The sequence below is a fragment of the Hyperolius riggenbachi genome, chromosome 8 (assembly GCF_040937935.1).
Source record: "Hyperolius riggenbachi isolate aHypRig1 chromosome 8, aHypRig1.pri, whole genome shotgun sequence".
NCBI classification, from domain to species: Eukaryota; Metazoa; Chordata; class Amphibia; order Anura; family Hyperoliidae; genus Hyperolius; species Hyperolius riggenbachi.
In genome coordinates, this window is record NC_090653.1 from 122614691 (window position 1) to 122636938 (window position 22248).

The 22248-nt window shown below is 42.3% G+C and overlaps 1 long non-coding RNA gene across 2 annotated transcripts in view; it reads left to right on the top strand.

Moving 5' to 3' along the window:
* The window catches only part of LOC137528310 (uncharacterized), a 48995-nt gene extending 28094 nt beyond the window's left edge, over positions 1-20901 (top strand). For both annotated transcript variants that reach the window (XR_011023358.1, XR_011023359.1), the window contains one exon: positions 20732-20901. This is a non-coding gene — a long non-coding RNA (uncharacterized lncRNA). The remainder of the gene's footprint in view (positions 1-20731) is intronic.
* Positions 20902-22248: the final 1347 nt, after the last annotated feature.

Genomic DNA, 22248 nt, shown 5'->3' on the forward strand with positions numbered 1-22248 from the left:
TTTGGTACTTTTCAGTTGCAAAGTGCTGAAAAGTTATTTAAAAAACAAGTTGAAAAATTATCCCCTGGGAGAAAACTCAGGGGAACAAGTGAATTGCATATGGGTTGTAATGTGAAGTTACATTAGTGCAATACATAAATAACAAATAAATGTCTACTTTGCATGCTCAATGTTCAAGAATGAGAAAATTCTGTACACAAATGCAGAAATTCCATGTAAAACGTATTTTTGCAGATTCCATTAACCATAATTAGTCTCTGTGCACCACGGAATATGTTGGCGCCTTATAAATCAATAATAATGTAGACTCAAAATTCACAAAATTTGAAATTCATTCAGAATACCACATGGAATTTCGGAAATTTCATTGGATTTAGATTGGCAATTCCGACCATCCCTAGGAGGAAAATGATGAGTGATCCATGTCAAACATGGTCATGGCATCATTTTTCCTCTTCATTACATTTCCCACTGGTTAGGGTTAGGAAAGCTGGAAGAGTAGCACCTTTGATTGACAGATCGATTGGCTTTAACCCCTATCTTTCCCTGTAGAGGAAGTGCAGGTAACCAGAAGGAAAGGATGCACTGTTTTACTTAATACTGGAGACTAATGTTCTATGTATATGAAGTATGCACCTTTTGTTGCAAAACATATTTTCCCTCCGAGGTTGTGCTTATAAATAAAGAAATCAAAAATTAAAGACCTTCATTGTAACAGAACATTTTTAAAATCTCCTTTAAATTTTGAAGCATTTGTAGAGCAGAGTAAGGCGTTAAGCAACGTTTGGACTGCCACTCTAGCTTATCTGAAAGATCCCGGCAAATCCCAAAATCTATTTATTAACAACCTATCATTTTCCATGCTGCTCAGCATCTAATTCTTAGAGTATTGTTCCTGCCTAAGTGGATGAAGGATCCTAAGCCATTAACTTGCAGCTTTGCAGCTGTATGTTCTGCGGGTTTGAATGCTTTGAGAATAGGCATCTTAATGGAATTTCCATTCCTTAACCCGTTGCCTGACAGAGGCAGGATCAGCTTGCCGTCTAGCTGCTTAGCTGCAGGTCAGTCTGCCAGAAACAGTGTTAAAAGGACCCCCCTTTCTCCACAACCATAGCAGAGGCCTAAATAAAGCAGAAATAATTGTTTTCACTTCACTGGTTCGTAAAACACTGAACATCAGAAAATCCCCAAAGACTCGTCCTTATTGAAACAGCAACATGGCTATATGGTTTTATTGTTATGCTACCAAAAGTGAATCTTTCATCTAACTAATAAGTCACATAATAACAAAGCAAAATTATCATCATATCAGCTATTTTACTACTTAGTGACACTGGGGATTAAAGCTTTTCAGCAGGCTTATTCCATTAAACGGTTCTGTGCTGCCAAATGAGTTGTAATGCACAGCAACCAGTGACACTTGAATGGTAATTTTTTTTCCTACAATTCTTTAAATAAGTTCAGCGTGTGAACTTTGCCTTGCATTGAGTAACCCTGCTGTTACAGAGTGAACTTCAGTTAACACAAAAAACATGGATAAATCATATTAAAGTTGATCTCCAGGCAGGCAGCTAAATGCAAAGTTATAATACGCTCAAGTGAATATTTGTACTTGCCAAAAGAATTTATAATTCTGTTTCGCCAGTCTTGTGATTCACAAATCTCTATCCTATTACACAACCAGGAAGTGACAACATTATTTCCTGTTTGAGCATTGAAGCTTCCTTTTTTTTACCCTTGTCCACTATTTGTCAATGATATATCAATGTTTGTTTAGTTTCAAATAGGTTAACCAGCAGAGATTTTCATCAAAGTTTTAGCAAGTACATTCTAATACCACTCTAATGCCACATTCACAGTAGTCATTGCACTGCACTCCCTGTGCAGCAGCAACGCAACATACAAGGGCAGCGGGGGACGCATGTTATGCTCATTACAGCGGGGATGCATGTTTGCCAATGAAAAGTATGCTTCACTTCTACTGTTAACGGGTGTGTTTACTGGTGATGCACTGCATGCAGTGTGTTGCCATACTGCGACCCATTATATCACAACGTTGCACAGGTGGGGTATTGCAGTGTGGTAAGCAAATTACAAAGCAGCCATTACACTGCACACCCTGTGCAGCAGCAACGCAACATACAAGGACAGCGGAGACGCACGTTATGCTCGTTACAGCGGGGATGCATATTAGCCAATGAAAAGTATGCGTCACTTCTACTGGGGTATTACAGTGCGGTAAGCAAATTACAAAGCAACCATTACACTGCACCACTGTGAACGTGGTTTAAGAAAAAATTCGAATTGTTGCGCTATTTAAAATTACAATAAGGCTACTGTCATTGAAGTATGTAGCAGTGTAACTTTAGGGGGGCATCTTAAAGGACTACTATCATGAAAAAAGTAGGCAGTTAAAATCTGACAGAACCGACAGGTTTTGGGCCAGTCCATCTCCTCATGGGGGATTCTCAGGGTTTTCTTTGTTTTCAACAGTGTTTCCTGAACTGCAGTTGCAAAGTGTAACTGACAAAATAGTGTGCAAGTGATTAGGGAGGCTGGCTGGTATCTTACTATTTTGGCAGTTAAACTGCTGTTTAGGAAATGCTGTTGAAAACAAAGAAATCTCTAAGAATCCCCCATGAGGAGATGAACTGGCCCAAAACCTGTCGGTTCTGTCAGATTTTAACTGCCTACTTTTTTCACGATAGTGGTCCTTTAACGTAGAAAGTTTCACTGCAATAGTAATTTTATCCAAAGTTCAGAGCTCATGTGGTGTGTTAGGATCCAACAAACTAGTGTCCCATTGCAATGCATGCAGGGAGTTACCGCATAACATATACGTTAACAGAGCCACTGAAGCATACTTTTTATACAGACCATGTCCATCTCCAATGACATATGCTATGTGCACCACGTGCTCCCTCACTTGGTCCTGGTATACTATGTATACGGTATACTTTCTGTCTTTGGATATGTTTTGACAGGATTGCTATTTTAGTGCTTGCCATATAAGTTCTATTTTTCCTAGCTATATAACTACAATATGCATAATGAGGTTATGGAGACCTGGTTATGTTAGCTATAAATCCAAAAACTTCTGTGAACCTGCTGCTACTTATTACCATGGCATACATCTTTATTGTCAGTTTGAAGCAGGAATGGCGGTTTTGTCTTGCATCTTTCTTTGTAGCAACATGGTGGGATACTGCAGGGATCTTGAATACACCGTGGAGATCCATTTTGAAAAGGGAACAGTTATAGAGAAAGTTTGTTCATTGATTTCCATTTGTTTTTCTTCATTTTTGTTCATGGTTTTGCCTTGTAACTAACTTTATTCTGTACTATGAATGGTTATTACCATTTGGGGCATATCAATATAATTTTTGCGTTATGTGATACGTTGGTTGTATTACTTTATGATTTTGTCAATAAATGTTGTTATAAACAAAAACAGTTTTTCATATGATTTTTGCTTTCTGCAAAGATCAAGTTTTTGGTAATTGACTTTACTTAACTGGTTGCCGACCGCGTCACGCAGAAGGCCGAGGCCGCAGCGGCAGCCCCAGGCCCACCTAACGCCAATTGGGGCCTGTTTTGCAGGAGATCATGCGCGCTGATGTGCGTGCATTTCCACTTGGTTATTGCTGCTAGGAGACTGTTAGACGTCGTCTAATTACACCATACAGCGCGGCGATCTAAGGCAGCGCTGTACTGGGGACAGCCGTTTGACACGGCTGTCCCCTCCAGTGGCTCAGAGGTGAATGGCTGTTTATAGGCCGAAGCCTATGACAGCTGATCACGGGGATTGGCTGGCGGGGGGAGGTAGGGAATGGGGAAGAAAATCTTTTTTTTTTAAATACACAAATTTAATAGTAAATAAATAAAACAATATTTATAATAATATAAAAAAAACACGCTGTGGGTGAATTGTGCAGCCCTGCAGCAAGGCCTTAAGGTGCAGCGGCCTATTTCTTGAAAAATGGCCTGGTCTTTAGGGAGGTGAGAAGGGCCCAAGACTGTGAAGGGCACCAACAGGAGCACTTCACAGCCCTTATTCAGTTAGCATTAGCATGTTTGAATGAAATAGATGCAAACATACTATGGACATCTCCATGTAATGTGATGAGAATAATATGTATCCTGTACTATGTTACTTAATCGGTTAGAGAGGTGCAGGTTTTTATTAGAACAAAGTCATTGAACAATTCCCTGGCCCGTTGGCAAGAGGTGGGGCACTGTAATACTTTTGTTATAGGGGACCCATCACACACTGTAACACCAGTGAGCAAAAACATGATACTTTCTGAAATTAGTTAGCTGCTACATGTCTTTGCGCTCTTGTTGACAGATTCATTTAAAGGTCTGCTGATTAATCCACAACAAGGGTGCACTGCGCACGGCAAACTTTAGATTTTCGATGTACTGTAGCTACGTCTCCAAATATTTTCCGTCAAGGTTATTACAGCTGAGTGGTGCCTGTATGATATCAGTGAGCAGGCTGTGGTTGTTTATGCAGCTGGGAACCTTTCCCTTCCAGGGCTTATTGTGACTCAGGCACTGGCTAGAATAATCTAGGCAGCATGTTATGTCCTATACAAGCACTTATGTGAAAAAATCAATATGGGTGAATTGGGTATTGTGTTATCCAACTGCTCTGAAACCATGTCATTCTAGCTCTGCAGCCGTCCTACATTGTGTCTTGATGTTTTATCAGCAATACAATGTCCAAACCAATGCACAAGCATAAAAGATAATGCAAAGATTTTTTTTTCCTTCAGTTGGGCTATATAAGCGCATCTGCAGCATTCGGGCCACAATGCTGACACCTAAAGTCACTAAGGCGTTAACATCGTAACTAAAAGATCTCCCAGCCTGTGTTTTCCACTTTAATCTATATTTTCACCTTGGGAAATGTCTGCCTCCTATTGATTTCACAAGGAAAAAAATACAAGATAGAATACATTACACATGGTGAGTCTTAAGATACAACACAATTACATCTTAAGCAGCTAGTGAGAGCTGATACAATATGGTAACATAGGTTCACAATTGGATTGCTATTACCCTTTATTCTCATAATTCACTCTCATGTTTTCTGCTAATTAATTGTACCGCGCTAATAAAACATTAGCTGTTAATTAACGATTTCCTGCTCTTGCATTTGTACATCTATTTACCTATTCTGTTCCATTCTGGTCGGAAGCAGAGATCGATATAATTAAGTGACAGTCTGATTAAAGAAAAATTTACTTGCGAGAGCGTTCTGAGGTCCTTGTTAAAATTTGATACATTGAATTGGTAGGGTAACCTTTAGGTTAGAGATTTTGACTGAGAAGCGACACTGAGTACTTAATATAAAACTTAGAAAAATAGGGACATTGTTATATTATGTAATTATTTATTATTTATTTATTTATTGTATTTATAAATCGCCAACATATTATGCAGCGCTGAACATTAATTTAGGTTACAGACAATATTTAGGGGTGAGATACAGCAATATGACAATACAGTATACAAGAAAACCAGATCACACACCCTAGTATGAGTACCAGGTAATGCTTAGTCAGTCACTGGATGGAGCATGGAGATTAGGCAAGTTAGGTTCACTCAGATGCATAGCATGGGTTCACAGTAATGGAGGTGCAAGATCAGGTAGGACACAAAAGGAGGAGGACCCTGCCCAAAGGCTTACAATCTAGAGGGAGAGGTAAGGACACGAATGGTATGGGACCAGAGTTCAGCTGTAGGTTTAGAGCACTTGTGAGGGGTAGTAGGCCAGAGTGAAAAGGTGTGAGTTTTGAGGGCTGTAATGAAATTTCTAGAGAGACAATCAAATACAACAAATGGCAAAAGACCAAAAATATTGTCATACAAAAGGATGCTGTGTTTATTTCTAAAGGGTAGGTAAAAAAAATAAGGTTCTGTAAAAGTAATACCTTTTAATGGCTAACTGATAGAGATTATGCAAGCTTTCAGGTATCTAGTTCTCTTCTTGAAGCATATTTCCAGATGATAGATGAAGTAAAACACTGATGCAGGGAAATAGTAAACATGAAGATGACAGTTAGGGATTACATGCCTGAAAGCTTGCATAATTTCACTTTATTAGTTAGCCATTCAAAAGTATTACTTTTACAGAACTTTTTTTTTCTACCTACATAATTTGTTTGGCTAACATGGTACAGCATTTTTTTTGCTACTATTTATCTACTTATGGAACAAGATAATTGAAATGTACGCCCTGTTTTGATGGCTATCTGGCTGCCAGGGCGTAGATTTCAACTCACCACCGCTGCGTGCATCTGCCGTTTTCATTGCTCCCGCTGGTCTCGCCACTGGTCTCGCCGCTGAATTCCTGCCGTCTCCCACCACAGCTCACTTGCTCTGCCTGTCTCTATGATGGCAGAGCCCTGTGAGTGGGTCAGGAGCCGATTTAATTGGCTCCTGGCCCTGTCTTTCAATGTAAGCAACTCCCTTTGGCTTACATTGAAAGACAGGGCCAGGAGCCAATGAAAAAGGCTCCTAACTGGCTCACAGGAACTCTGCCGTCATAGAGATGGCAGACTGAGTTGCCCAGATTCCCGACATGTGGCAGTGATGGCGGTTTCAGCAGGTATGTGCGGCGATCGTCGGGTTTCCGCCGTTTCTGTACCAGCGCTCTCTGGTCCTTAAGGGGGCAGAGACCGCTGGTACTTAAGTGGTTATGAAGGGGAAAGATTGGTAATGTGAACTAAAACTGTTTTAGGGTGTGAAATAACTCAGTTATGTCATTAAATGAGTTTTCCAGCTCCAAGACAGCATGGACCTTCCTTCAGCAAACTCCTTGTCAAGGTGGTTCATAATATTTTACCAAGCTCGGCAACAAAGCCGCTAGAAGCTGTTAAATAACTAATTGGACATATATACATTATAGTCCTGGTTATCCGGAATTTAACTAACCAGGCGTCTCAACTACCTAACACAACTAGCCAGTACTCATAGGGGTGAAGGCCAACTTCTTAGGCTATTTGCGGGCTCTGCTGTGCTTGAAACTGGGTTCCACAGCTCCCCCAGGGTTAATATACTTTCAGCTACTGTATTTTAACATTTAATACAGAGTTCATAGTATGTATATATAGTGTTGTATAGTAAGGTATTAGTTAGGCCTATTTTTCACATCAAGTCGCAAGCAACCAGAAAGCCTACTTATCTGGCATCAGCTGATCCCCATTGGTGCCAGATAACTAAGTCTCTATTGTATAGTTTTAAAAACTGGGCCTTAGTTATAGACATAATTTTAAAACCTGGGGATCCTATATACTACCCCAGTATCCATATATTATAATATAATGACACCTTGATATACACCTGGATGAGAAAATAAAATGAGAGGATCCTCTAACACCACAAGAGTCATGGACCCTCCACGCCTCTGTGCTTTCTTTACTTCTCCCTTTCTAGCTCTTCATATTTCTTTTCATTTTCATTTTTTTAGGGCTGTAGGGATAGATTATATGATGTACAATTGAAGGTTTTTGGGAAAGGGTATCAGAGGAGTTGGTTCCTGAATCAATTCCCCATCAGACATGATGATGGATGTGAATATATTGATCCAGTTTGTGTGCGCTAAATGGCTTTTAATGTACTTGTATTTTTCAATACTGCAGTATTGGTAATAATTAATGTTTGCTGAACATCACGATTTTGCGTTTGCAAATGCGTTCACAAATATTACCGCAAAAATTTGCAAAACTATGGGGCTCTGCTGCATCCCTCGCAGTCCTCCTGAGTGCCTCCATTTGGCCGCAATCAACCCCTTGTAACTTGCTCAGTTGCGTCAGTTGGGCTCTTCTGCGACTGGCATTACCAAGCCAGATTAACAGAGCTGATTGTGGTCAAACAGAGCCATCTGGGAGGACAGCGAGGGACGCAGCGGTACTCATGGGGGAAGCCTTGGGTAAACATAAAATCTTTCCTATTCCAGGTTTCCTTTAAATGAATATAAATACAAATGCAGACCATAAATCTTTTGGAGATCTTGAGAATTGGCCTTGCAAAGTGACATAATATATAAAACTAAAAGAATAGAAAACTTAGGAAGCATGTCACATTTATTAAGTGGCCCCTTAGTAGTCTAAATTTTTAATTTACATTTTTTTTCAATGGAAGTAATACCATTACCCTTTCGTATCATGTCATGCTTACAAGACTTGAAGGACAAAGTAGGAAAGGTTGCCTATCGTATGCAAATGAGATTATAGTAAGGCGCTAGAATAATGAGACTGTATAAGCAAACCATTTAACTGATTATTTATTACATGAAAATAATACTTAGTCAATAGAAGCAATTTTCTCTATGTGCCTTCAGGCATTAGCGAGTTTCCACTTTTACTGCATATCCACTAGAGTTCATGTAACTTCATTTACAAATGAAACAGTTTGTTTAAAATATGCAGTATTTTTTATTTTTTTGCAAAGTATTTTAATGTTTTTAGAGTGCCTGTCTGTTGTATGATCTTTAAAAATAAAAGATGAATGCACCTATGCTTGAGCTGAATTTCAGGAGAATATTAAAACAATTAATCCAGTTGTGTATTTAATAAATAATTGTTTAATACAGTTTTAAATACAGCCAGTACAGGTACCTTATGCTATGTTTTTGTTCAGCTCCTTGCAATCTCTTTTAAACCAGGTTGGGAGAGGAGGGTATTATGAACCAAAAAGAGCTGTACTTGTACAGTGTTATTAAAATGTGTTGAAATGGGGCTTTAATTAATAATAATATATACCGTATTTTTTGAACTATAAGATGTTCCTGACTATAAGATGCACCTAGGTTTAGAGGACAGAAAGCAGGGAAAAAATATACTAAACCTGCTGCATCCATGGTGGATGTTGTACCCCCAATTATTATGTCCTCCTTGTATCTCTTGTGCCCCCCTCTGGCCTTCTCTGTCCCATAGTCTCCTCCTGTGCCCATATGTATCCACCTCTGTCCCCCTTGTGTCTTCCTATGCCCCCCTTTGTTCCCTGTGTCCTCCCCCACTCCTCCGCTCCCCTCCTCCCCCGTGCAGTGTCTCACCTGATCTGAGGACACCTGTGGTAATCAGGGTCTTCTCCTCTCCCTCAATGTTTTCCAAGTGCTGGTCACATGTAATGACAGGATCAGGAAAATCTAGCACTAGGGGAACGGTGAGGGAAAGGGTGGATGCCCTCAGTGAAACACTTGATCAGTTTCTACTGCTTTTAACTATGCATGGGGGGGGGGGGCGAATGCATAAGGACACAGAGACAAAGGAGGAAACAGGGTGGCATGGAGGAGGACAATAAAGGGATACAGGAAGCTCCCAACATTGCAGTGGAGCAGCGGGCATTTGTATCAGTGGGCGTTTGAAAGTCGTGGACTCCCTACATCCAGAATATAAGATGTAGTGATTTTTTTCTCCCCACTTTTGGGGTAGAAAAGTGCATCTTATAGTCCAATCAATACGGTACTTGAATGATTGATGTTAGTCCTATCTTAAAGGAATACTGTGACAAGTTTAAAAAGTATGGTTCTATGTACCTGGGGCTTATTTCAGCCCCCTGTGTTCTTGAAGGTCACTCATTGCCCTCCCTTTTCCTTCTGTTGATCTGCTTTCGGTCCCCGGTAAAGTATGTCTGTTGGCTGGGTCACACAATACTGCACTTGCATTGACCCAGCAGCATGCCTCCTTGAACATACTCATGTGGACAGAAGCGTTATGAGTCTCAGTGAACTGTGCAAGCACAGAATGATCCTGGACATGGAGGACACATTTAACCTCTTGACGACCAGCTAACGCCGATTGGCGTAAACTGGTTGTCTGTGGTTCGTTTGAGCGTCCGTTCCATGTCAGTTCACGGAGGGTGTCTCCGTGAACTGCCTCCGAGCCTCCGACCGCGGCTCACAGGCGAAATGTAAACACACGGGGAAGAAATCCCCGGTGTTTACACTGTACGGCGCTGCAGCTGCAGCAGCGCCGTAAAGGAGATCGGCGATCCCCGGCCTCTGATAGGCCAGGGATCGCCGCCGTCTGATAGGCTGAAGCCTATCGCCGTCCTGTACCGCCCACAGAGCCAGGGAGAGGGAGGGAAGGAGAGGGAGGGGGGAATAGCGATGCAGAGGGCGGCTTTGAGGAGCCCCCCCCCGCAAGGCACAGCAGAGCGGCGACGATCAGACCCCCCCAGCAGGACATCCCCCTAGTGGGGAAAAAAGGGGGGGGGGGGAAGTCTGATCACCCTGCCTGCAATACGATCTGTGCTGGGGGCTGAAGAGATGACAGATCAATGGGAAATCACTTGGTCGGCAAGTGGTTAAGGAGGCGTGCTGGAGGAGGTGGGTCAGCACATGCTCACTAGTGCACAACTTATTCTACATACAGACTTTACTGTAGATAAAAACAGATCAACAGAGGGAACCTGGAGAACAGTGAGGGACATTCAAGACTACAAGGGGCTGGAAGAAGTAAAACCATATGTTTCCATTTCTTGAGCTTTATCTGCTCTGCTACAGAACAGAGAGGAGCAAAACTTGGTTATTAGCAGTGTTTCCGAATGCCATGGACCTCTGGAACTTTGAAAGCCGTTGTAATGAGTTTTTTTTTAATTATGGTACATGCCACGTATCAATGCACTCATCTGGATTTAAAGCAAAGTCAGACTTCCCACCAACAGCTTGAGTATGTCTTCAGTAAATTACAGAACATACCTTGAAGCTTTAAGTACTAGTTGGTACTGCCTTGATGGGGTTACATGGTATGTCATGCACAAAGCTTCCTATAAGGTTATAAGGTTGATTCACAAAATGTTTCTCATGAATTATCTCTCCTTACTTATACTTTACCTTAAATATAAGGAGAGTTAATTCATGAGATAAACAGATAAGGAGAGATAAATGATAAGTTAATACCAATAATAAGAGATAAATTATGAGATAGACAGATAAGGTTGAGATAATTCTTGAGAACATTTTGTGAATCAACCTCAATGCATGAAGTGTCTCCTATTGTTGCCTGAGAAATTAGCCCCTGTGAACCTGTGACTATTCTGTTCAGCTCCATAATCAAAGACTAACTCATTTACAACCAGCTTAACTATTAATGAACTGCCTCAATTATACTCGTCTTAGAATTTAAGTTACAGAAGGGAACATAAAGGAACGTAAAGACACAAAAAAATATTACTGCCAGAGAATGAAATAGAACAGAATAAACATAAAGCAAAGATTACGGTTTCATTATTGTTAAAAGCATAGTGGCCATTGGCCAATAAATTAAAATGTCTTGTGTAATGTGTTTAGAGCAAGTCAATAAAAAATGTAAGGAACAGCCTAAGTCCACATACATGTGAGTCTAACCATGAATAAATGAGCCATCAACCTTTTGCTGATGGATGAGGCTGCCAAGCAACGCACAGAAGCCCTTCCATTAATAAACGAGTAACTATATCAAGTTATATTGGAAGAGTATGTCTAGAGTACAAGCCATTCTTCTTGTGAAAGCCTATCTACTCTATACTCCAGAAACTCATGTTCTCCTGCCTTCTATTTGATTTTAAAGTGGAACTGAACTAATGGAAACATTGAAAGGTTATTTTCTTTTGTTGATTCTTTTTGAATCAAAGTGGTTGTACCATAGGCAGCTGTTTGACAAAACAAGAAATAAGAAGGGCTGAAAAATAAGTACATCGCAGAAATATTTCAGGCAGAAACTTAGACTTAAAATGACCAGATGCAATGACGTTCCATTATAGTCGCTAAGAAAATTATATGCTGCAAATTATCACACTAAATACAGAGCACTGATAAAATTCCCCTTATATCTTTACTTATTCCGTAACACTCTGGGCTGTGAATCTGAAACTAATTCTTCAAATGGTTACCTGAGTCCACATTTTCTTTATGCAAAGAGCAACAAGTCCGATGACTGAATAAAATAAATGTATTTGTATATTGTCTACTATTAAATTGCAATAAATGCAGACTTTTTTTTAAAGGGGCTCTTTACAAAGGGCCTATTAACAAGTGATCTGGAGAAAAAACTTTAGAAGACCCTGGTCCAAGAAGAACCTAGGTTTTAAATTGAAGGTTGGTTTGTTTGGTGTAGGTTTTTAGGTTGCTGATGGTTAAAGTAAACTTGTAGTGGAAAATAATGGAAAAAATGGTTACTTACATCAGTTTAGAGAACCATCTGGATAGTCCAGAGTCTTTCCCCATCATCCTCGACCCCATTGATCCAGCGCTGAGAACCTCTAAACATGTCCAAAAAGGGCTTGTTGGATATGCTCTCATGGGTGAGCTTCTGTTCATGTACAACAGTGTTGCTCACAAATTTTTGCCAAAGTCCTTTTTTGCATTGAAAATGGCATTTCCAATTTTGAGAAAATGTTCACAAAAATACAGTACATTGCATTTTAGCAACATGGTGAAAACTCATAATTTTTACCACAAAAATGTGAAAATTGCTATTTTTACTGCAAAAACATGAAACATTACAAATTAATTACAAAATGATTTTTAATAGCATTTTTGCTTGAAAATTGTATTTAACATAATTTTCACAAAAATTAATGTAAAGAGAATACCGGCATTCTTGCTCATCTTGCTCATCCAGCCCAGTGACCACCAATTATTTATTACAGGCCTGTTTTTTTGGTAGCCACTCCCATCCCCAGCTGAACTGTTTTCTCAATTTCTAATTGAGAATCACTTCCATTTCAGCCATGGCAGCTATCATACCTATTTAAACACTGCAAGAAGGTCACTTGTGGCCTAGGTCATTTGGTGCTATTTAATTCCTAAGTGCCATTTATTACAAAGTGCTTTGCAACAACTTACCAAGAATTTATCAAGAATTCACCCAGGAATTCAAACAGGAATCAACAGCCAAAGGACTCTGCTGGAAACTACTACTCTGCATCCACAACTGCCTCCAATGCTGTTGCTCAAAATGCCACTGCTGGACATATGTTGCACTACCAAGTAGACTCTTTATGTACACAGGTTTGCTTGCACTAACTGCATACTCATATAAACTGTTTAGGAGTTGGAAATTTCCTGCTGATAATCATTGACACTTACCATGTTTACTGCACTTTTTCTTATGTTCTGCCTGTCTGCAAACATCTACAAGTTGCATTGCAATATGCATCCTCCCAGTGTACCTCACTCCATATTCATTTCATCTGCTCTGCTCTGCTCACCTTACTCAGCTTCTCATGAAGTGTTAGCTCTCCTGAAATCTCTCTCTCCCTCCAGCAGCTCAAAAACCTCACAAACATTTAAATCCCATTCACATTTGCTTACTCTCTCCCTCCTACTCTTACTTGCTGCTGGTGATATATCGCCTAACCCTGGGCCACAGCCTGCTGCCAGACAAGCATCCCCTGCTGACCCGCTTCACAGCTCTCTGTCCACAAATAACTTCAACACCCATCCTCGCCCCAACCTCATTTCCATCCATCCCACTCACAAGCACATGCTCCCCCTACCCTGCGGTCTCTGGAATGCCAGATCCGTCCGCAATAAACTTACAGAGGTCCACAACCTCTTCCTCTCCAAATCCCTCACCATCCTCGCACTCACTGAGACATGGCTCACCCCCTCTGACTCTGCCGCAGAGGCTGCCCTCTCATACGGGGGGCTTCACCTCAGTCACACCCCCAGACCAGACAACAGGACCGGGGGAGGGGTGGGTCTGCTCCTCTCCCCATCCTGCACATTCCGTGTCCTCACTCCACCTTCCTCCCTACAGTTCACATCATTTGAGGCCCATACTATCCGCCTCTACAATCCCCTCCCAGCCATTGTTGCAGTCTTATACCGCCCTCCGGGCTCCACACGACAATTTCTCGACAACCTTGCCTCCTGGCTCCCACACATCCTCTCCTCTGACCTCCCCACCATCATCCTCGGGGATTTCAATATACCCATCAATGAACCCAAGAACTCTGTTGCGACCCGGCTACTCACCATAGCCAACTCACATGGCCTAGTACAACACACCAACGCCCCCACTCACACTGCACGTCACACTCTCGACCTTATATTCACTAAATCCACCACCATTGCAGACCTCGACATCGCACCATTTCCACCCTCAGACCATTACCTTCTCGCCTTCAACCTCCTCACGGAAGGCACCTCCAAACTACCCGCCCACCCACCTGGTCGATGGCAGCGAGACCTACGCAAGCTCAACTCTGGCGTCCTTGCTGACTCCCTCCATGGCCTATCCTCCACTCTCCCCACCCTAACCTGTCCTAATCTTGCTGCAGCTCAGTATCACCAAATTCTCTCATCAGCCCTAGAGAAAGCTGCTCCACCAATATTCCGCCGCAACCGACCCCCTAACCCCCAGCCCTGGCGCACTACCCATACTCGCAACCTCCAGAGGGAAACACGCGCCACTGAACGAAAATGGCGGAAAACTCCACTAAACCAGGATTTCCTACAGTACAAGACTAACCTGCAGCAGTTCCACACTGCCCTTGCTCATGCGAAGCAGGAATACTTTACCAAGCTCATCGGAGCACAAGCTTCCAATCCCCGGCGTCTTTTTAGCACCTTCAACTCCCTGCTTAAACCCACCCCCCACCTTCTGTTTCCTCCCTCTCTGCCACAGATTTAGCCACCCACTTCACAAAATAGTCTCCATCCGTCAGGAAATATCCAATCTTCAATCTTCACCTCCCACCTGCTCACAACCTACTCCTTCTCCACCCTATCCTCCCCTCACCTCCTTCACTCCTACTACCACTGAGGAGGTCAACCACCTACTGCAGACTTCCCATACCACTACCTCCCCCCTTGACCCTATCCCTTCTGATCTACTTCAGCCTCACTTCATGGATCTGGCCCCAGTCCTCACTACCATGTTTAACCTCTCCCTATCCACAGGCACCTTCCCCTCAGACTTCAAGCAGGCCACTGTACTGCCTCTGCTTAAGAAACCCTCCCTTGACCCCTCGCTACCCTCCAACTACCGCCCGATCTCCCTCCTCCCCTTCGCCTCAAAACTCCTTGAGTGTCTGGTTCACAAACGCCTGACCCAGTACCTCAATGCCAACTCACTACTAGACCCACTGCAATCTGGATTTCGGCCTGCCCACTCAACCGAAACGGCTCTCACCAAAGTGGTCAATTACCTTGCATTAGCTAAAGCTGAAGGTAAATACACCATTCTCCTCCTCCTTGACCTTTCAGCAGCTTTTGATACAGTAGATCATCCCCTACTCCTCCAGTCCCTCCAATCCATGGGCATTCACGATCTCGCCCTGACCTGGCTTTCATCCTACCTCTCCAACCGCTCCTTCACGACCTCCTTCAATGAGTCCTCGTCCACCCCCAACCACCTCTCAGTGGGAGTCCCCCAAGGCTCGGTCCTTGGCCCCCTACTGTTCTCCCTATACACATCCTCCATTGGCAAGGTTATCTCCTCCATGGGTTTTAACTATCATCTGTATGCAGATGACACCCAAATCTATCTCCACACCCCTGACATATCCACCACTACCATGGACAAGGTCTCCTCCTGCCTATCTGCCATCTCCTCCTGGATGTCCGCTAGGTTCCTAAAACTAAATCTAGACAAAACGGAATTTATGATCTTCCCACCCCGGTCATCCCTGGACCTTCCAGATGTGCAGGTCACTGTTAACCACACTACTATTCACCCTACCTCTCAAGCCCGCTGTCTGGGTGTCACCCTGGACTCCGCACTCTCCTTCACTCCCCACATCCAAAACCTCACAAAGTCCTGCAACTTCCACCTTCGTAACATCTGTAAGATTCGCCCTTTCCTGACCCCTGCCACCACCAAACTCCTCATCCATTCCCTCATAATTTCCCACCTCGACTACTGCAATGCCCTTCTGTCTAGACTCCCTAAGACCCGAATAGCCCCACTGCAGTCCATCATGAATGCGGCTGCCAGAATTATCCACTCCTCCCATCGCTCCACCAGGGCGGCTCCCCTCCGTGAATCCCTCCACTGGCTTCCTATCCAGTCCAGAATCAGATTCAAGATATTGTGTCTGACCTACAAATCCATCCACAAAACCTGTCCAACCTACATTTCTGATCTTACTCAGAGATACACACCAAGCCGCTCACTCCGCTCCTCCAATGAACTTCGCCTGACCGTCCCCCGCATCACCCAGTCCCATGCACGCCTCCAAGACTTCTCAAGAGCCGCTCCGACACTATGGAACTCCCTACCTCCACCCATTAGGGCAGCCCCCTCCTTCAACACCTTCAAGAAGGCCCTCAAAACTCACCTTTTCACTCTTGCCTACCACCCCTCACAATTGCTCTAAACCCACAGCCGAACTCTGGTCCCCTACCTCTCGTGTCCCTACCTCTCCCTCTAGATTGTAAGCCTTTGGGCAGGGTCCTCACTCCTTTTGTGTCCTACCTGATCATGCACCTCTATTACTGTGCACCCATGCTATGCATTTGAGTGAACCTAACTTGCCTAACTCCATGCTCCCATCCAGTGACTGACTAAGCATTACCTTGTACTCATACTGTGCTGTGTGATCTGGTTTTCTTGTATTCCTGTATTGTCATATTGCTGTTTGTCACCCCTAAATATTGTCTGTAACCTAAATTAATGTCCAGCGCTGCGTAATATGTTGGCGCTTTATAAATACAACAAATAAATAAATAAATAAATAAAATCACTGGTGTACAAGCATGGCCGTACTACAAATGCATGGGTACTGTCCATATCTGCACAATAGCATTAAGCTTGCTCATGCCCAGCATTTTTCCCCATGCACCAACAGCTTTGTGCTACTGTACAGGTGTGGACCGTATTCAACATGATCATGGCCACAAGCAAAAAGAGGGTCCCAGACAGCAGCAATGGGGTTGAGGTTGGTTTCTGAAGCCTATGGAGCATCCAGAGGCTTTCCGCTATTTAGGTAAGCATCTATTTTATTTCACTTTTCTTCCTCACAAGTTTGCTTATAGTCTTCACAAAAGAAAACAATAAAAAAATTAAAAGCATCTGTTTAGTGAGCGCTACCAAATTCAACACAAGTAAATACCGTATGTCAGCAGCACATATGGAAGACTAGTTTAGTGGTTGCATTGTTTAGGCATACACCTGCACTTTCATGTTTTTGACAACACTTATGGTCATCAGGTATTAGACGTTTAGCTGCAATCTTAGATAAGCAAATACAAATTACAAGGGGAGGGTCCCTGAAATAGCCAGATTCATGCCTGTCCGATGGATATGGCAATTTGGTGGGATACAAGGAGGCTGACACACATTTTTTAAGTCACTTTGGGCTTAATGGAAAAAACAGTGGTAAAATTGCCATGTGCTGGATTTGAGTGCTAGAGGACAACGCGGGTTACCTTATCAGTGCAACGCACGTTGCTGGGGTAACAAACGGTATGCCGCGTATGTAACGTGCATTACCATAGCAACCTGCCAATAGGGTAAATCGTGCTAACCCTCTACCATTAGTTCCAACAAAATTGCTATTTCATGCATCGGCCCTTAATTGCTAAATCACTATTTAGAATTGTATCCTCTTGTAATTTATAGTACATGCAAAACGGTTATGTCTATAATGTAAGTTATATATACATATTCAGGTTACAGTAAGCTTTGCTCTGATGAAGGACTGTAAAGTGCAAAACAGCTCCAGACCTCTGCTGCCTCACTTTTTCCTCATTTTGCATGTGGTACCATTCTTTTTGAGAGATTTTTAGCTGGATATATCAGATATAAAGCAGCTGATTCTATGAAGATGAAGATACGTGTGCTGGGTCTGTTGCTTGGCTGAAATGTGCTCAGAGTGATTGCTTTCATGAGCTATATAAGCACTGTTCTCTGTCTCTGACATATTTCCCTGCCTGTTTTACCACAGGCTGGGAGAAGCGACCAGGAAGTTTGCATTTTCTATCTCTTCTATGAGTTTTATAGACATTAAACCTGACTATGAGTGCAGTATTATTGTCTTAAAATGGAAATTACATTTCATCCCACCTATGATCTGCTTGTAGAATATATGAAAAATGTTCACCGGTGTATCCCTCTTTGCACAGAAATAACCGTTTGTTAGCATTTGCAGTAACTGTTAATCAGTCATGCACACTGGCTTGGTGGAAATTTAGTCAATTCCTCCTTAGAAAGCAGCTTAAATTCAAGATGTTGGGAGATTTTCCGAATTAAGGGGAACTCGAACCGAGTGAAATTATTTAAAATAAACACATGATGTATCTTAAAAAGCATATTACATACTTATCTCGGTAAAGTTCCTCTCAGAAGCTCATCATTTTCTTCTAACAATGATTTCTTCCAGTTCTGACAAGATTTTGTCAGAACTGAAATATATCAGTTGTTGACAGTTATATCAGTTGCTGTCAGTTATAGCTGAAAGGTCAACTGAGGTGCAAGGTAATTCCCATGTTTCTCAACGGCTGAAGTGGGTGATGTTACAGTTTAACAATGTGCTGACCCCGAAGCTGTTACAGGGTCATTGCCATTTTTAAAATGGAGGATGTAGAATTCTATCAATCACAGGACAAACAGGATGCAGGAGAGGAGAAAGAGATTGAGGAGTACACTACATTGGAGGTAAGTATGATCTGTGTATGTTTATTTTGACTTTTAATGTTCAGGTTCAGTTTGCTTTAACCACTTCCCAACTGAGGGGTTTTACCCCTTGACCACCAGAGCAATTTTCACCTTTCAGCGCTCCTTCCATTCATTCGTCTATAATTTTATCATTACTTATCGCAATGAAATGAACTATATCTTGTTTTTTTCGCCACCAATTAGGCTTTCTTTAGGTGGGACATTATGCCAAGAATAATTTTATTCTAAATGTGTTTTAATGGGAAAATAGGAAAAAATGTGGGAAAAAATTTATTATTTTTCAGTTTTCGCCCTTTATAGTTTTTAAATAATGCATGCTACTGTAATTAAAACCCATTAAATGTATATGCCTATTTATCCCGGTTATAAAACCGTTTAAATTATGTCCCTATCACAATGTTTGCCGCCAATATTTTAGTTGGAAATAAAGGTGCATTTTTTTCAGTTTTGCGTCCATCCCTAATTATAAGCCAATAGTTTATAAAGTAACAGTGTTATACCCTCTTGACATAAATATTTAAAAAGTTCAGTCCCTAAGGTAACTATTTATGTTTTTTTTTTTATTGTAAATTTTTTATTTTTTTTTTAATTACAAAAAAAAATAAATTGGGGAGTGTGGGAGGTAAGGAGTTAATTTTTTGTGTAAAACAAGTTTATTTGTGTTTAGAAAATGGTTAGGGTGTAGTTTTACTATTTGGCCACAAGATGGCAACATTACAAATTTGTTTCATGCTACCTGCAAGCGTCCTTCCGGACTCTTGCAGGAAGTAGAAAGAGGCTGGGACTTTGTTATTTTTTTCACAATGATCGCGCTGCTCAGCCGAGCGGCAGCAGGTCATTGCGGGGCTTAGATCAACGAACGGGAATGGATTATCCCGTTCGTTGATCTCTGGGCGAGCGGGCGGCGGCGTGTTTACTAGCGGCGGGCGGCGTGTTTACGAGCGGGAACGCGGACAGCGGCGGGAGTGCGCAAAGTACGGATTTCTCCGTCCCTGGAGGTGAAAGGATGGAAAAAGGGGCGGAGAAATCCGTACGCGCGGGGGTAAAGTGGTTAAAGTACACCTGAACTTAAAGGGATATGTATTTCTCTTTAAACAATGCAGATAGCCTGGCTGCCCTACATATTCTCTCCCTCTAATACATTTAACCATAGACCCTTAACAAGCATGCAGATCAGCTGCTCTGGATGAAGTTTGATTGGATAAGCTGCATGCTTGTTTCAGGTGTTTGATTCAGACACTACTGTAGGCAACTGGTGGTATTGTTTAAAAGGAAATAAATATGGCAGCCTTCGAAATCCCTCTCAGTTCAGTTTCTCTTTAACTCCTACAGGACCACTGCATTGTGTACTTACGCCCCCATGCACAACGCTTCATGACTGGGGGCTTAAATACAAGTACCCGCTTTGTTTACCTCTCTACTCCCCATCGCTGCAATGCTGCCGGTCATTTTGACTACAATGCTGCCGTTTGGTGATCGGATAAAGGGAACAGCTTGTTCCCAAACCCGATCGCAGTGCCTGTGATGAACGAAAAGCCAGAATCAGCGAGACTCTGAAATTTCATTCGGAAAACAAATGTAAACTGATACACTAACTACTTCCGAGTACTGTTAGCAATACTCGGAGATTCAGTGTGGCACCATCTTGTTCCCAAAAAGTAAAAATACACTCACCCATACATTATACATATATTTATATAAAGCTATACATGCATTTTTATTACATTTAACCCATTACATCCCTACCCTATAGTTACTAAAATAAAACACTTGTAAAAAAATAAATAAAAAAAAAATGGCACCATAAAAAAAAAACAACATAAACCTTATGGACTTTTTAATAAGATGGTATATTACTGTTAATTTTGCAAAGTTTTGTAATAAGTAAAGTTTTGTAACAAGTAAAGTTTTGTAATAAGTAATATAGTATAGTGTAAGTAATATTTCCAGATAAAATATTCTCGCCATTCATTGTATTAGGGATGCAATTTAAGTGGTGTTATAACCAGGACAAATAGTTAAATAAAATGTGTGGGTTTTATCCACAGCAGCAAGTTTTATTTTAAAACTATAATGGCCAAAAGATGAGAAATAATACATTTTTAAATTTGCAGGAGGCTTCGGAAAGTCTTTGCGGACTTGCGAGTGCGCAGTATGGAGGACTCGGCTCCCGAAGACATCTGAAGTTTCCCACTGCAGGGGATTAAAACACGGGAGTCAGCGCTGCACCAAGGGCACCGGGAGAGGAGAGAGAATGTTCATTAGGACCTAGAGCCTTCCCTCTCCTTAGGTAAGTATCTGCCTATTTTTTAGAGAAATGGCTCCCCTTGACTTTAAGGTCCATAAGCAACATTTCTGTGGAATAAAAGCAAATCTGGAGTGAAAAAAAAAATGAGATACATAGTTGGATCTAGGCCATTTCCACTCTGAGTTTTTTCCTAAAGGGAGTCGTTTCTGCTCGGAGTTTTTTTTTACAGAAATGTACTCTCCCTCTTACTCTCTCTCCCATTTTATTTTGGAACATAACATAGTAACATGGTATATCTTATTTTAAAGAACACATTATAACATTTAATTGAATACCTTATTTGGACAGCTATGCGGGACATACGAGTGCAAAGGGCTAGTGTACAACTAATTCTCAACAGAATTTTCCAGGAGTCCAACATTGTTATTTTGGGTTTAAATGTTTAAAATCACAGTTTGAAATCTTAGCCATATTTAAAATTATGCTTACAGTACTTGCTTTTTTAAAACAGAAGGTATTTGCGATAATTCCATAATTCAGCTTTAACCACTTGCCGACCTCCCACTACCAATAGGCGGCGGCAAAGTGGCACCCCCAGGGCCGCGTAACGCCGATCGGCGGCGGCACCTGGGGGACTAATTAGTCGGGGATCGCGCGCAGGGATGCGCGCGCATCTGCCGGCATTATGCTCCACCCACCCACGATGTCAACCCGCTGGCCATTTAGCAGCGCCGGTGGGTTGTAAACAGCCTGATCTCGCCCTGCAAAAGTGTATAATACACTTTGTAATGTATACAAAGTGTATTATACAGGCTGCCTCCTCCCCTGGTGGTCCCAGTGATTGAGGGACCACCAGGGGAGGAGGCAGTTGTGCATGTAATCACACACACACACACACACTGATCCTGCCCCCCTGCCCCCTGATTGCCCACAGCACCCCTCAGACCACCCCCCCCCCCCCGAATCACCCCCTCAGACCACTGTTTGCACCCAATCACTACCAAAATCACCCATTAATCACCTCCTGTCACTATCTGTCAATGCTATATTTTAGATTAGGTCCTAAACTGCCCCCTTGGGGCTCCTGATCACCCCCCCCACACACACACACCCTCAGATTCTCCCCAGACCCCCCCCCCCCTGTGTACTGTATACATCTATTCTTCCCTGTAATCACCCACTGATCACCTGTCAATCACCTGTCAACCACCCATCAATCACTCCATCACCACCTGTCACTGCCACTCATCAGATCAGACCCTAACCTGCCCCTTGCGGGCATCGGATCACCCGCCCACACCCTCAGATCGCCCGCAGACCCTCCCTCAGATCACCTCCCAAGTGCATTTTTTACATCTGTTCTCCCCTCTAATCACCCACTGA